Source organism: Microtus pennsylvanicus, chromosome 7, assembly GCF_037038515.1.
Source record: "Microtus pennsylvanicus isolate mMicPen1 chromosome 7, mMicPen1.hap1, whole genome shotgun sequence".
NCBI classification, from domain to species: domain Eukaryota; kingdom Metazoa; phylum Chordata; class Mammalia; order Rodentia; family Cricetidae; genus Microtus; species Microtus pennsylvanicus.
The window spans coordinates 115908831-115925678 of NC_134585.1; positions in this window are offsets into that span (position 1 = coordinate 115908831).

Sequence of the window (16848 nt, forward strand, 5' to 3'; positions counted from 1 at the left end):
TGGAATTGGAGCATCGTGGGGGTTAAGATCAAGTCTCTCTCCCTCTCCATCCTGTGTCAATTGATTGGTTGGTGATCCCTGAGTGAGGGTCTGGTACCTGTATTCATGAGTCAAAAGGATGTTGTTCATGTGAGTCTGTGTGGCGTGACTCAGATCTAGATAGATCAAGCTAACAGTTGATCTAGACAGAGGCTGTCGTTAAGAATTTGAGCTTCCCCAGGGGTGACAGGAGTAGGTAGAGTCAGCTGAAGGGTGATTTGCCAAGCGCTGCCCTCTGGAACAGGGCCAAGAGTTGAACTAATGTCTGGTGTAAGTGTGGGTGTCTACTCAAGTCTTACAACAGCAGTTCCACTTAGCCTGGAAAAATGAACTGAGACCTGATAGGTTAGTGGAAGCGGAGGTGGTAAGGAGGTCCTTACCACAGAAGTTGAAGGACTTTTAAATAGGCTGAGTTCTAGCTAGATGGACACAGGACAAATGTAAAGGAAATGCAGGTGAAATCAGGAATTCTAAAAGATGTCACCTGCATCTCCTTTTGCCATCTTTCAGATTTCTGGTTTTCCAAACCGATGTTGAAGTAGGAACCTAGAAAGGAAGGGTCAGAACCCCAGGAGCAATGTGAAGAGCCCGGTGAAAAAGAGGGGTCATCAGAATCCCAACCGTACTCTGGAAGGACAACTAGAGCTGACCAGTAAGGCAAAGCTGGAGGGATCCCCAAACCCCTGGAACAGGGCACAGTCCAAGGGACAACCAGAGCCGTGTCCATAGGACAAAGCCAAGTCAGAAGTTGTAGGGTACAAAATGGCTAGGCTAGATAGAAAGAGGCCCTAAGGAGGTTTAGATGAGAATTGCCCCATGGGCTCATTAATTTGAATGTTTGCTTCTCAGTTGGTAGACTGTTTAAGAAAAATACGGAAGTATGGCCTTATTGGGTGAAGTGTGTCAATGGGGACAGGCTTGAAGGTTTCAAAACCCCTCTCTATATCTAGATTCTGTCTGCCTACATCTTGCCAATAAGACATAAGCCCTCAACCACTGCTCCAGTGCTAGGCCTGCCTAGGTTTCTCTCCCCACCATTCAGGCCTCTGAAACTGAAAGCAAGCTCCCATTTAAATGCTTTTTTCTATAAGCTGTCTTGGTCATGGTGTCTCTTCATAGCAATAGAACAGTAACCATGACAGCCCTCCACTAAATAAATAAATAAATAACTCCATGTCAGTTTACCTCCCAAGTTCACCCCAGATGTGTTAAATAGAGAAGATTCTTTTTTGCAGGTTCAGTTGAGAGACGCATGGACGAGGCAGATTTCGGGCTGTCAATTTTTTAATGACACTAGCTGCTTGGAGTGGGGATATCTGGAAAAGGAAATAAAAGAGCAGCCAAAAATACACTTTTTTCTTTCTACAGATGATGTATCTAGGGGCTGGCAAGATGGCCCAGGAGGCAAAGGTGTTTGAGGCCAAGCCCAACCATGTGAATTCAATTCCAGGAAAGAGAGAACAGCCTCTCCTTCACATTCTCCCAAACATCGGCCTCTAACTTTCACCCTAGAGCTGAGGCATGCAAGTGTACACATACACACACACACACACACACACACACATACACACACACACACACACACACACACACATACACACACATACACACACACACACATACACACACACATACACAGACATACACACATACACACACACACATACACACACACACATACACAGACATACACACACACACACACACACAAACACTAAACAAATAAATGTTTTTTAAAACTTTAAACTGTTCATTAGTGTGAAAAAAATTCATCAAAGAAAAAACTGGCAGTTGAGTAGAGCACGGAGCTAGAGGTTGCGCAGATAGACTGCCACACTTTTCCAGAGAGTAAGACAAGAAAGAAATGGAAGTGGGATTGTACCACACCGTAGCAGCACTGGCTCAGCCAGGCATTGAAGGCCTAAGGCTGAGGCAGGAGAGTGGGAAGTTCCAAGCCTTTCTGTGCTACACAAAATTCTATACCAGCTTGGGCAACTCAGTGAGATCCTGTCTCCAAGAGAAAGAGGCAGGGCTGAGAAAAGTGCTGATTGGTTAGCATACACGGGGTCCCCAGTTCAGTCCAGAACACTCACGCACGCACGCAAACACAAGCAGGGGCCAACAAAGTGCATTCTCGGGTTCTCAAAGATCTGTAAAGGGGACAACATTGGAGAAGAAACTCAGTGCATTCGACAGCAAGCAGTACAAGGCAGGGGAACACCCAAGTGATCAAATACTTGAGAAAATGTTTTGATGATTCAGCGAACATTCCAGAAACAGTTATAAAGCTCAGCAGCATTTCTCCACGTTAACATTAATCGGTGAGAAAATTTGAACAATGGCAACAGAGTGATATCTGGACATTACTTGAATCAAGACAATCTAAGACTACTGTAGAGAAAGCTCTTAAACGTGAATGCAGCTTGTTTCTTTCTTTTTGAACTCGGGTTATGTTTGGTTATAGTGACACGGATCTGGATGAAATGTCAACATGCAAGCCTTTGGACAAAGTGCGCACAGGCTTCTCTCACATGGACATTCTGGTCAGTGCTGGTCGGACTTTGGACTCCCACTCCTGGGAGAAGTCTGGAATCTGCAAACTGTGAGTAAATACCGGACTTACTCAAAACTCTGGCCAGCAAATGCAACTGTGCTCTCAAAGAGAGTTCTCCTTAATTGTTATTTTCTTAAGGACGAAATCCATCTCAGGAAAAATGGAAAGAAGGGGCCTAGAGATGTGGCTGAAGCAGTAAAAGTGTTTGCCACCAAGCTCGATGGCCTGAGTTGCAGGTGGTGACCGACACAGTGGAGGAAGAGAACAGTCTCCCTAAATTGTCCTCTGACCACCAAGCACATGCAAACACACACACATACACGCAGAAAATACAATTTAGAAAAAAAGCAAATAAGTAAACAGAAAACTAGATTCAGTCCCAGTCATGATCAGCGGCTTTCTGTGTATCTGTACAGATAATTTCTTACTAGAAGTTTTAAAGCAGAAAAGACAAAACATCAAAGCACAAAGCTCAAAGTACCTAGAGTAGATGGGAAATGTGTGATTTCCCCCATTTTCCTGGGCAGGGCTTTTCTATCCCATGTAAAGGCAGAGTTTTTATTGCTTGGTGTATTACCACACTACTCACAGTGTGTGTTCTCAGATCTACGCAAGGTAGATCTCCAGAGTTCTCTTGCTCCAAAGTTCTCCCTTCCAGACATTCACCCCAGCCCCCACTTCCCTTTCCCTGAACTTCTAGAACTGACCAACGCAAGACAGAGCATCTTCCGCATTGCTCTCTGGTACAGCTCCATGTATTTCCACAGTCAGTCACACAGAGGCTCTTCAGACTGCGCCAGCTCCACTCACCACCTGCCCTGCTGCGCACCCAGGGTGAGGATTGTTAGAGACGCTCACTTCTTCCTCCTGGAGGACTGAAAACTTCCGTTCGTTCCTCCACACAGTCAACAGATACAGTGGGAATGCCTGCAGTATAAATGTCAGTGTGTTGAACTACTTCATTCTGCAAAAAAGCCTCTGCCTACTTTCCTCAGGCAGTGACCTTAGATGGGAGAAAGAAAACCTCCACAGAGAATGGAAAAGAAGAAACAGAGAAGGGGGAAGAAAAGGACAGGAGAAATTATGGATTTGGATTTGTTCTATTTTCTCTCTATGCCATCTTAGCTAATTTCCTTTGATGCCCCACTCTATAAAACCAGATTAACAGAGATAAAACTTCTGTTTGCTTGTTTGGGGACAGGGTCTCCCAGTGTTGCCTCTGCTGGTATCAATCCCCCTATCTCAACTCTCCAAGTGTTGAGATCATCAGTGTGAGACACCGTTCTGGACACTTCCGGAGAATTCATCCCTGCCCCCACTTCTCTCTCCCTTGACTTCTAGAACAGATCACTGTAGGCAGAACCATCTTCTCCAGTAACCCCTAGTACAACTGATGAGATCACTTTAAAGTAATTAATACTTCAATAGTTTCAATGGTTAGTAACTATAATGATTAATTTTAGATATAAGTTTGGCTGGGTCACTGTGCACCCAAATTTGCTAAGATCGCTCTGCGTATTTCTGTGAGGGTATTCCCAGCTGAGTTTAACATTTAAATCAACAGACTAAGTGATGGATTTGGTCTTGCTAATGAGGATGGACCTCATCTAGTCAGTTAAAAGCCCGAATAGAACAGAAAAATGAGCTTTCTCATTAGTAAGAGTGATAGGATGCCTCCTGCCTGGCAGATGCTTGGAACATCCCCTCTTCTAGCTTCATCCTGAGCACTCAGCTCTTCCTGGGCATCCGACCTGCCAGCCTCTAGACAGGAGCTACACCACCATTCTCCTGATTCTCGGGCCTTTGGGTCCGGACAAGAGCTTTCCTCTGGCTCCCTTGAATCTACAGCTTCTCACCCACAGATCCAGGAACTTATCGGTGTCCACAATCATGCAAACTAATACTTTATGAGAAACTGCATACATGCACACACATGCCCAATTCTTTGTTTTTCTAGAAAGCCCAGACTAACGCAATTATAATAATTTAATTATAGTTTGCATTCCTTTCCAAAATAATATTGAAAAAAATAATAACATTCAAGATACCGTTACTCTTTTGTTTAATCCAGTTCTGTGGAAAATTATTTTGTTTGCAAAACAAGGAACTGACATGAATTCGGAGACACTTTCTGAGGCCATGAGTTCTGGAGCCTTCATTACTGCAGGAGGTAGCTATAGGAAAGTCATCTTTTTTTTTCCTTAAAGGTCAAGGTTTTACACCGGTTTTTAAATTTTTATTATTATTGCTTTCCTATCTGAGAAGTTAAACAGTGACCAGAAAGGCAGGGGAATATTGGAGGTGGAGAAAGCGGCAAAAGTTCAGTAGGTTGTAAGAAGCAGCCTAGTTCAGTAGGTTGTAAGAAGCAGCCTGCGGGACTTTAGCAGCTAGTGGCGAAACGAAGTACTTTCCGTAAGCGTCAGCAGAAGATGCCCCTCTAACAGAAGGAGACCTCCATCGTGGCCAAGAGCATCCTTAGGTCTGTTTACTGCTCCACAGAAGTGTTTGTGATGTTTTGCACACACAGCAGGTGGAACCAGGAACTTATCCATCACCCAGTCCACAGCTTCCTGAGGCATAGAGTGGCATAGTGTTTGAATCCCTGATCCCCATATAAAATGGTTAAAGGAAAATCAAAAGCTTATGAACCCTGACAATAAAACAAGGTGACGACTTATCCCTTTGATCCACCAGATGCAAGGGGTGAGATAAAACAGAACATTCATGTTGGCCTCTGAGAGGAGATTTGTCAGGAGCGTGGCCTCCAATCAGAGCAGATGACCCAGGACGAGCATGCCTGGGCTTTGCTTCTGTGTCTAGCGATTCTGACACATGATTTGTAAGAAGCTCTGGACATAGGAGCTAAACCCCTAAACCATCGCCCAGAACTGGGGGGAGAAGCAACAACTAAACCTGAGAGCCAGGTTGACCACCAGGGCTAGTTAAGTGTAAGTACGCTCCACACCCTGGGGCTGGAACAGCTCCATCACTCAGGTACTGTTTATACTTTAACAATCTGATTGGTGTAAACATCATCGTCATAATCAGCCGCAGGTATCAACATGAACATAAAGTTAGGAGCCAGCTGTGGGAAGAGCCAGGGCCCCTTTCCAGGCCTGGCTGAACACTAAGTACAAACTGCTGAGGAAAAAAAAATCAAAACTCAGCAGAATAAGGGCAAAGGAGATAAGGGGAGGAGAAGGCTGAGAACGCTTCCTTTCTTGGAGAATAAACAGAGTCGGGGAATCACAGAGGACGCCAGCGTGCTTCTGAACACCGAAGAAACAGAGGAAAGGACTCTGTAAAGCTAGCTTGGCTACTTCAACCCAGATCACCTTCTGACGCCCAAGGAAGCCAAGGCTTCACTGAAATGAGCACCAGAAAAGCACTGTGGGGAAATCCTGAAAATGTTACTATTGTAAGAAGTCCTTCAACCCCACGCCGGTCAGAATCGCTAGACACAGAAGCAAAGCCCAGGCATGCTCGTCCTGGGACATCTGCCCTGATTGGAGGCCACGCTCCTGACTACCTTCAACGAGTTAAACTAGCCCGATGCAAGCTATGACGCTTGCCGTGCCTTCCTCCTCCCACTTGGTCAACAACTCTGTGCTCACTACAAACTTCCGCCTAGTTGCCATAGCGACCAAACTAGAGGACTATTGTGTGCTGGACCACCTCATCATTACCCTCAGTTACCTGTTCTCAGTCCCTTCGCGGCTCAGATGCAAGCTGATGAATCGTTAATGAAGGATGCTCGCGGGATGAATTTCAGATTTGTGGTTTCCTTTCCTGATGCTCTTCTACAGCCGATGTTTTATCCATTTCTCTTTCTGGGTTCATTTGGGCAGTAACGACTATGAGGTTTTAAAATACCAGATCGGTGACCAGAGAAGCCTGAATGTCTTGTTTCCTTGGTAACAGATCAAACCCTGCACCTGCTAGGAAGGTGGGCTGTGCGTGATTTAGGATGCGTTGGGAGCAGGGACCCTTTGGGGACTGTGGTAGTAAGACAGGGGCAGAGTTTGGTCGTTCATCCTGGAACGAAGTAGGAAGGCAGTAACAGGGGAACAAATATAGAAGACTGTGCTCCCCACTCAGGAAAACTAATTCACACAGAAAAACGAAAGTTCACATAGGAGTGACAATTAGAGCAAGAAATAGTGGGTCCAAATTTCTTTTAAAAATATATTTTTAAATGAAAACATGACATCATTCCCCCACTTACCATTCCTCTCTCTGACCCCTCCCCTACACTCCTCATTTGTTCTCTCAAATTCATGGCCTCTGTTTGCTTTTTTAACTTTATTTCACATGTGAATATTTTGCCTACATGTATGTTTGTGTACCCCTTGCATGCCTCCTGCCTGAGGAGGTCAGAAGCTGGACTCAGACCACTTGGAACTAGAATTATGGATGGTTGGGAGCTACCATGTGGGTGCTGGAATCGAACCTAGGTCCTCTGCAAGAGCAACGAGTGCTCTTAACTGCTGAGCCATCTCGGCAGATTGACATCGATTTCTTTCCTTGTTGTTATAGACGTATATATTCCTAAATATAGAAATAGAGCCTGCCCAGTCCATATAATGTTACTTGTATTATGTGATTTTAGGGCTGAACACTTGGTATCAGATAAGAAGCAATTTTCTGCCTTAGGTGGGAGCAGCCTATCTCAGAAGCTGAGGCAGGTCCCAGTTTCCCTTCCTGTGGCAGATCTCTTCAGGTCCTAAGGGCAGAGGGAGTCTTTCCTCTCTGAGGAGAGCCTAAGTTGGATGATAAAGAGGATGGGCACAGGGTTTATATTATAAAGTGGTCCTCAACCTTCCTAACGCTGCGACCCTTTAATATAGTTTCTCATGTTGTGGTGACTCCCAACCATATAACTATTTCGTAGCTACTTCATAGCTATAATTTTGCTATTGTTATTAATTATGATGTAAATTTGTGTATTTTCTGGTGGTCTTAGGCGATCCCTGTGAAAGGGTCACTTGATTCTGGGCAAGCGGTGTCGCTATCCACAATGTTGAGAACCACTGGTTTATAGAGACATAGACAGGCCCTGATTGGCTGTGTGTATGCAAATAAAGTGAAGAGTAAGGACCAATCAGGACAGAGCCTGGAAAGAGGATGCAAAAGTCCGCCAGAACCAGAGCAAGGTCTCAATCAGGGCCACTTCGCTGGACCCTCTCCCTCTTTTTTCAATGTTGATGCAGAATCCAGAAAAATGAACCAGACAAATTAAGAACACCACACCATCTTCCACCCCAACCTCACCCTGTAGCTTTTGAATCTGTCCCTGTTCCAGTTACCAGAGGTTTTCTCATTTGTTCCTAGCTGGCTACTCAGACCACTGACCCTCTTGCTGCTGCTGCTGCTGCTGCTGCTGCTGCTGCTGCTGCTGCTGCTGGCCCCAAGAGTCTCTGGGGGTGGGGCGCCTCCTACTCCCATCACCAACACAGTTTAGAGTACACACTAGATAACGAGTTAAGGTTTATAAATTTTATTATTATCATTATTATTTGTGTATAGATTCACTATACGGAGTCGGAATCAGCTTACATAATTACTGACAAGTCCCCAAATTTACTAGAAAGAAGCTTTGATTTGTCTTTTTGAGTCACATGCCCATTCCCTTGGTAAGTGAGTGAGACCTTGGAATCTTTGATAAAAAGGAAAACCAGAAGAGAAAAGCCATGCGACACCAGTGGAAGTCTTTCTCTAGATCCACTGTCAGCCTGCCCAGGCAACTCAAGCTTCTGCTGAGTGAAATCGATGGAGTAAATTAAAACCACTAAAAACAAAAGAGCAGTGGACCTGGCTGGCTCACACATGGCTTCTGTTTTATCCCGAGCTATCCCCGCACTGGGCTTGGTGTTCACCTTATAGAACCTTCTCATAGCTCACACTGCTACTTAAAGATGCTGCGTTGCCATAGAGAATACTGTACAACGCACATCAAACAGAAGTCCTGTTAAGAAACCGCCCAGGCTGGGCGGTGGTGGCGCACGCCTTTAATCCCAGCACTCGGGAGGCAGAGGCAGGCGGATCTCTGTGAGTTCGAGGCCAGCCTGGTCTACAGAGCTAGTTCCAGGACAGGGACCAAAAGCTACAGAGAAACCCTGTCTCAAAAATTAAAAAAAAAAGAAAAGAAAGAAACCGCCCAATGCCCATCATCGGTTGTAGACAGAAACTGCTCTTTAATTTCCCAGATGCCCAGATCTGAAAAATCACACAAAAACTGTATTAATTACAGCACTGTTGGGCAAATGGCTCAGGCATATTTCTAGCTAGCTCTTACATCTTGAATTAACCCATTTCTATTCATCTGTGTATTGCCACAAGGCTGTGGCTTAACGGAAAGTTTCCAGGTTCCTCTCCTTCGGCAGCTACATGGCATTTCTTCGACTCTGCCTACTTTCTATATCTCTTTCAGATTTCCCATCTGACTTTGCTCTGCTAAAACTTCAGCCAAAACAGCTTTATTTATTAACCCATTTATTAAAAGCATCACATATACAGACGGACATCCCACATCTATCAGTGGACTGTATACCATTGTGACATGGAATATTACCCAGCATGAGAATGCATAGTCCATGAGCATGTAACAGTATGGATGACCTCCCAAGGACTGAGCTAAAATGCAGGACACAAATATCTGTGGGCTAAGGAGATGGCTCAGGGGCTAAGTGTCTCCCATGGTAGCATGGGGACCTGAGATCACAGCTATGTAAAAAGCTAAGTGTGGTGGCAGGTACCTAAGACCCCAGCATGGGGCACAGGGTGGCAGAGACAGGTGGATTCTGGGGGCTTGGTGGCCAGCCAGTCTAGCTGCAACTGCAACCTCCTGGTTCAGTAAGGACCCACTCTTAAAACAATGGGGAGTGAAAGACAGAGGGAGACCCCAGTCTCCTGCCCCTCCATGCACACTCACGGGTACTCATTTACACTTGGATGCCACATACGAACATTTTGTGAGTACATGCGTGGTTCCCTTATGTGAACACAACATGGACAAAACTAATCCACGAAGTTCTACAGCAGGGTACCAGTTACCCTGGAAAGCGGGGTCACCATAGCAGCTTCTAGAGAGAGCTGCTTCCATGGACACGTTCTCCTTATGAAAATTCATCAAGATGTGGATTTGGGATGTGTGTGTGTGTGTCATACACATCTCATTAAAATGTTAGAAAGAAATTTTATTAGATGGTCCTGCCCTTCTCAAATTTCCTCCACGGGCAATCACCCTTTCATCTATTATAATATATAATATAATATAATAATATATGGGGGTGTTATTTTACCTGCATGTATGTCTGTGCATCATGTGCTTGCAGTACCCACCAAAGCCAAAAAAGAATATCAGATCCCTTGAGATGGGAGTTTCAGACCTTTGTGAACCATAACACAATGTGGGTGCTGGGAATTGAACCTAGGTCCTCTGGAAGAGCAGCCCGTGTTCTTAGCCACTGAACCATAACTCCAGCCCCAGACCTCTTCATTTTTCATGCCTGTTGTTGGTGTAAAAACCCCTCAGCTCTTTACTCCTCATGTGGTACGGGGAAAGTCCTGTATTGTGCTTCTTATGAGAACCTGGGGGGAGGGAGGGCTTAAATTCAAATTGCCCGCAATTTGTAACACTGCTACCATGTAATTAACAGCCGCTTTGTCCATTACATTTCCTTCTCCTCCCTCTCCCTCGCTCTGCAGGAGTTTCGGAGGAGCGCCTCCCAAACAGAACTGCTCCATATGAAATCTTGTTTCATAGTCTGACCTGGAGCAAACGCAAGCAAATGTGGTCCTCTAACTTTCCCGGAATCGTGTGCTCAGGCCACGTGCACACACAGCACACACATAACGAAGTGTTTTAGTGTGCGGAGGACACACCTTACTGGCAATCCCCAATGAGTCATGCCCTTCAAATAGTCCCGGTGTGGATGGAACTCATGGCTTCGCTCTAGCCAGAAGCTGCAGCAGGAGAAGTGAGTAGCCACTCCTATGGTGGTTTTCGTGACTGCAGACTACAGAAAGTGTCGCGTGTCCCCTGTTGGATGGCAAGAAGCAGGCTACCCCACCTGAGGGAAAGACACACAGCAGGTGACCTTAGGAACCAGGTTAGGTCTTTGGAAACAGCCAGCAACCTCAGTCCTGCAACCATAAGGAAATGAATTCGGGCAACAACTTGGGTGAGTTTGGGAACCGGTCAGGACCTTACCCTGCTAATACTGCGTGGCAGCCTATGAGTCCCCAGCTAAGCCATGGGCCTCTTCACCCAGAGAAAGTTTGAGATAACAAATGTATGTCACTGGTATCAAGCAGATTTGTGGTGACGTTTTAATGCATCAATAGAATAAACACACCCTTTGTGGAGTCCTTTTGTGCGGGTCACACGTATGCGCATGCTCAAATGCAGGAGCGAGTGGAGGACAGAGAAGCACCTCAGGTGTCATTCTTCAGGCGATTTCCACTATTTTGTTTTGTTTTTCAAGACAGAGCCTTCCTACGTAGCTCTGGCTGTCCTGAAACTCGCTCTGTAGACCAAGCTGGCCTCGAATTCACAGAGATCCGCCTGCTTCTGCCTCACAAGTGCTGGCATTAAAAGTGTGCACCATCACTGCCTGGCTCTACTGTTTTTTTTTTAAACCAAGCCACCATCACTACCCCATTCTGGGAACCTGCCAAAGCAGGATAAGCAGGATGTCCAGTAAGCTCCAGGGAGCTTCCCAACTTCACTTGTCCAACGCTGGGATTGCGAGCAGGCCACTATTGTGCCTAGCTTTTTAGAATGTGGATTCTGATCATCATATTCAAGTCCTAGACAAACACTTTACTCCTGAGCCGTCTCCCCAGCCCCTCTATGGAATGTTTGTGGGCTTTATGGGAATACTGCCTCCGTTGATGTCTGTGCACCATGTGCATGCAGTGACTGTGGAGGCCAGAAGAGGGCGTCAGATCCCCAAGCATTGGAATTACAGACACTTGTGAGCTGCTACACGCACGTTGAAAATCTCTGAAAGAGATGCCAGTGCTCTTAACCACTGAGTCATCTCTCCAGCCCTCTGGAGAATGCTTTGGCCAGAGGTATGGACTTTTGCTAGCACGGGTCTGACCTCAAGACGACTCTAGCCTCACTTTGCTCTCAGTTTTTGTCCTCTGAGAATGGTGGTATTGGCACCCTTTCTTATTCCTGTTCCATTGTTTTCACTAAACTTGACAACTATGATGGATTACCAAGTGTCCAGTGAGCACGGGTTTTTCCATTAACATTTCTCTCCAAACGCTTTCTGGGAAGATCAATCCCGCAGAAACCTGGCTTCTCCCGGGTCAAAACTAGGTCAAGGTCCTCTCAGCACGTTGTCCCAGGCTCATTCCAAAAGATTGTTGTATCGTAATTTATAATCAAAATTTTTTCTTCCTGAATGTGTAACTTAGGAATTCTGCCAAGCCTTCCAGATGCTGTGCGTAGAAGCCACGCCCTCCACCTCCCCCACCTCCCACCCTCAACCCCACTCCCCACCCCTAACCCCCATCCCCCAACTCCCACCCCTGCTGTGAGTATGGCAGCGTCCCTCAGCACGTTCACGTGTTTCCAGTGTTTTCTTTCTGGGCTTCCTGCAGTTGCAGACAGCCTGGAAGGGAATCCCACCAGCCTCGTATTCTGATATTCATCTAGCAGTGCAGCCCAAGGTCCAAACGACATTCAACGGTTTACTTCCTGGAGGGATGGTGGGCATAGTTCTTCTGGCACCTTGGCGACTGTCACCTCAGTCGAATAGAGTTTTCCCTGACTCCCAGTACTCAACTGTTCAGAGTTCCCAGAATGCACCGCAGGCACACTTGGTAACCCAGGCCAGTACCATGACCACTCAGGTCCCATACTAAGGATTCGATTTGTCTTTAAAGATACTCGGATAAAGCTGGGGTCAAATAACTCACTCTAACTTTCTCTCTCTCTCTCTCTCTCTCTCTCTCTCTCTCTCTCTCTCTCTCTCTCTCTCTTCTCTCTCTCTCTCTCTCTTTCTCTCTTTCTGTCCTTCCTTCCTTCCTTCCTTCCTTCCTTCCTTCCTTCCTTCCTTCCTTCCTTCCTTCCTTTTTTGAGATCAGGTGTCAGTGTGTAGCCTTGGCTGGCCTGGAATGCTCCATGTAGACCAGGGTGGGCTACAGAGATCCATTGCCTTTGTCTCCGGAGCACGAGGATCAAAGAAATGCGCCACCACGGCCAGCCAAACATGTTTTTTTAGATTTTATTATTTAATATTAGGATGGACCTAATGGAGGCAATGGGCACTCAAATTATGAAAAAAAGATATAAAGCTATTTTTTTCTAGGTTTAGCTTTGTTACGGATTTGGCAGAGTTTGTTGGTTTTCTATTTGTTTTGTGTGTGTGTGTATAAGTACATAAAATATATTCAGTAGTGAAAGCATAAAATCTAACACCAAGCTCCACAGCTTCAGAAGGGCTATTCTAACTGTATTCTAACTGTTCACTAAGACTTTGGGTCTAGTTAATTTTGATGCATGATTTTTTTATTTACAAGTTTTTAAATAAAATGTAAGTTTTAATATATAAATAAATGTATATATGTGTATATATAGGTGGGGGAGAGGGAGAAAGGTTTGTTTTTGTTTTTTTGAGACAGGGTTTCTCTGTGTAGCTCGGGCTGTCCTGGAACTAGCTCTGTAGACTAACTCCTCAGTGGGGGGGGGGGGGGGGCCTCGTAAGCCTCAATAACTATTTTTCTTCTCCATCACCATACTGAAAGTCTGAAAACTCCCTATCTTGACAAAGTCCCATTGCCTGGCTCTGAGTAATCTTGCAAACCACTTTGCATTTGCCCCACGTCAGAGTGGTCTTCCAGAACATTCCTTTAGTCTCACCACGGAGCACAGCTCACTGTTCCTCAGAGGAGCAGCGACTCTGAGCCTGCCGTGTGGCACTAATCTCACTGTGGTCCAGCATTCGGAGTGCGAACAGGCATGGTTGGGAAGCCTTCATCCACCTCCAAGGATGCGAGAGGGTGGGCTGTTCTTCAGTGCTGTGGCTCATCACTACCACAGGCCCCTCCCATGCTCAGCCAGGGTTCCCTGCAGCACAGCCACTGCAGGCAGAGAGAGCTGCTTTCTGGAACTGTGCACAACCAGCTACAAGCTGGGTTTGCCCACCTCATGCTTTCTGGGATGTAGGCTGTACCACTGCTCTGCAGCTTCGGACACAGATCACTTACCTCTGATCTGTGACAGTTTCGGTGGCTGAAACCCTCAGGAATTTTAATCAAGTTGCAAAGTTTTCTGTTAAATCCTGGAGTATTACCCAATGACAGCGGCCATTGAAATTTGTTCTGCTAACTGGACATCTAGGGACACAAGTTGCTTTGCTCCCAATTTAAGTACCTGTGGGTGATTTTGTTAAATCTATTCAATGATCTTTTAAGAGAGTCCTTTTTTTCTATTTGTTTATTTCTCTTTTGCAAATGGGAACGCAGCCTCGTATTTCTCTTTTGCAAATGGGAAAGCAGCCTCGGAGAGATCGGGCAAGCTGTCCAAAGCCATGTCACTGTTAGTCGACAGACCTGGGACTGGAAATAGGTTAGGCAGCAAAATCCATGCTCTTTCTCTTGTCTCTCAGCATTGTTGGGGACAAAGAAGGATAACGTCAGCACTGCACAACGGAACAAGCAAGCATAGCGAAAGCAGCTGTCAAGACAATTTCTCTTTACACAAAGGCTGCACCAGAAGCTGGCAAGCAAGCACTCCGGCCAGAGTTCCCTTAGTTTTTATTCTAAGGTGACGGTCTTTCCCTCCTTCCCTGGGCTCTGATTTCACAGTCTTTTGAGATTGTCTAGTTGTATGAGAATTGGTGCAAAGGAAAAGAAAGGGAGAAGGGGCGAGTCACTCCAGAATAGCAAGTTTTGCAAATAGACCTTCGTGTAAACAAAAGATATCCTAGGTGAGGGAGATCAAAGTCGGGGGAGATTTATGGAATACTGGCCCTAGCCAGGCTAATTGCCTTTAATAGAATTTTTTTTGAAATATGAAAGAGAATATATAAACTGCTTTATAAAACTCATCACCCAATAGATCAGCTCCACTGTCTCAGTGGGTGGGTGCACCCCTCGTGGTCCCGACTTCTTTGCTCATGTTCTCCCTCCTTCTGCTCCTCATTGGGACCTTGGGGGCTCAGTCCAGTGCTCCAGTGTGGGTCACTGTCTCTATCTCCATCCATCGCCAGATGAAGGTTCTATGGTGATATGCAAGATATTCGTCAGTATTGCTCTAGGATAGGGTCATTTCAGGTTCCCTATCCTCAGCTGCCCAAGGAACTAACTGGGGACCTCGGCTTGGGCACCTCACCAAGGCCAGCTGTACTGTGACTGAAAAAGCATGGGATAAAACTGGACTCTCTGAACATGGCGAACAATAAGGGCTGATGAGACGCAAAGGACAATGGCACGGGGTTTTGATCCTACGTAATGTGCTGGCTTTGTGGGAGCCTAGCCAGTTTGGATGTTCACCTTCCTAGAAATGGACGGAGCGGGGAGGACCTAGGACTTACCACAGGGCAGAAAACCCTGACTGCTCTTTGGACTGGAGAGGGAGGGGGAAAGGAGTGGGGGGAGGGAGAAGGGTGGGAGGAGGGGGAGAAGGGTGGGAGGAGGAGGAGGGAAATGGGAGGCTGGGAGGAGGTGGAAACTTGTTTTTTTTTTTTTTCTCCTTTTCTCAATAAAAAAAAAAAACTCATCACCCGCCATTACTGGCTAGGCTTTGTGGCAGTGACCACTGGATGAGGAGACAGATGTGATTCTGCTCCTACTTTTAAGTTTCTGTCCACCCAGGCAGAGAGGGTGTGGCCGAGAAGAGCAGTCCGGAAGCAGCTCAAGGCCTGTGCTGGCTGCTCTCTCCTTCCTCCTCCGGGTTTCCACTAAGGGCCACCAACCATGGGATGGTGCCAGGCACAATCATTCAGGGCAGGTCTTCCCCTGACGGCTCTCTGGACTCAGCCTCACAGATTTACCCAGAGGTGTGCACGACTAAACCTTGTAGGCCTCTCTCCATCCAGTCAAGTCGAGAAGCACCTAGCACTGCTGATTTCTGAGTCATGCCTTGAACATTTCAAGCTTTGCTCTGTTTCTGTGACAAAATCCAGTGATGTTTGCTTCGCTTATGAGGACGAGGGAGCCAGAGCTGGCCAGTTTCCCAGGCGCCCTGGCGTGGAGTGGAGCTGAGTGTGGCTGCAGGCGTCTAGAGGATGAAGAATGCACCGGGGGTTGAATGGAGAAGAGTTAAGTGGTACTTGAGCCAGAGTCCCTGTTAAACTTCCAAAGAATCTGGACCACAGCCAGACAGAGGTCTGTCTGTTCCAGGACTCTTTGGAAAACCAGCTTTAGCTTCATGAAACCCACATTCTCTGTTAGGTCAAGTTTATGTGAGCTTGATTCTTTTTCTTTAGAAATGAGTTTATTTCTATTTATTACGTCATTATTCATGGCTTACACATAAAGGATATAGTTCTAATTTGGTGTTTGTATGTATTTCACATAAGGTGATTTGCTTACATAACTGGGAAACCATAAAAGTCTCCCCTGATAAAAAAAAAGTTTTAATGTAACAATTTAAAGCTAATATAAAAATATTTATTATGTTATATTTGTATAAATATAAAATATAGCTTGAACTTTTTTTAGAAGCAAGAAATACATTTAAAAATATTTAATTATAAGCCAGATCCAGTGATGAGTGTCAGCTATCCTAACACTTAGGAGACTGCAGCCAAGGGAGAAATACCCAATGAATTCAAGGCCAGACAAGGATGTCTAGTGTCTGCAAAAAAAAGTAAATTTAAAAAGCATATATGTTAGTTTTTAAAAAATAGAAAAAGGAATTTTTGAAAGGTTACCTCAATCCTACCACTGCAAAAATAAAATTGTTAATAACGGTGAACGTACGTTTCTTTGTGTTTTTATGATTGCTGTTTGTTTTTGACAAAGTCTTATTATGTTACCCAGGCTGCCCTTGAACTGGTGATTTCCCTCCCAGCCTTGCAAGTGCATAGCATCACACCTGTCTTCGAGGATATGATTTTAAATATCTCTCCACATACATGCTGATGGTGGGAGACAGAAATAATTTCAGGGCTATAGGATTATAAGAGCTACAGCATTTTAAAAGCAAAAGCATTGAATTTGACTTTTTTTTAATAGAAAATAAGCACATATAGCAAAACTAAAGGAACTTCATCTTTAAATGTCTTCTGTAGCAG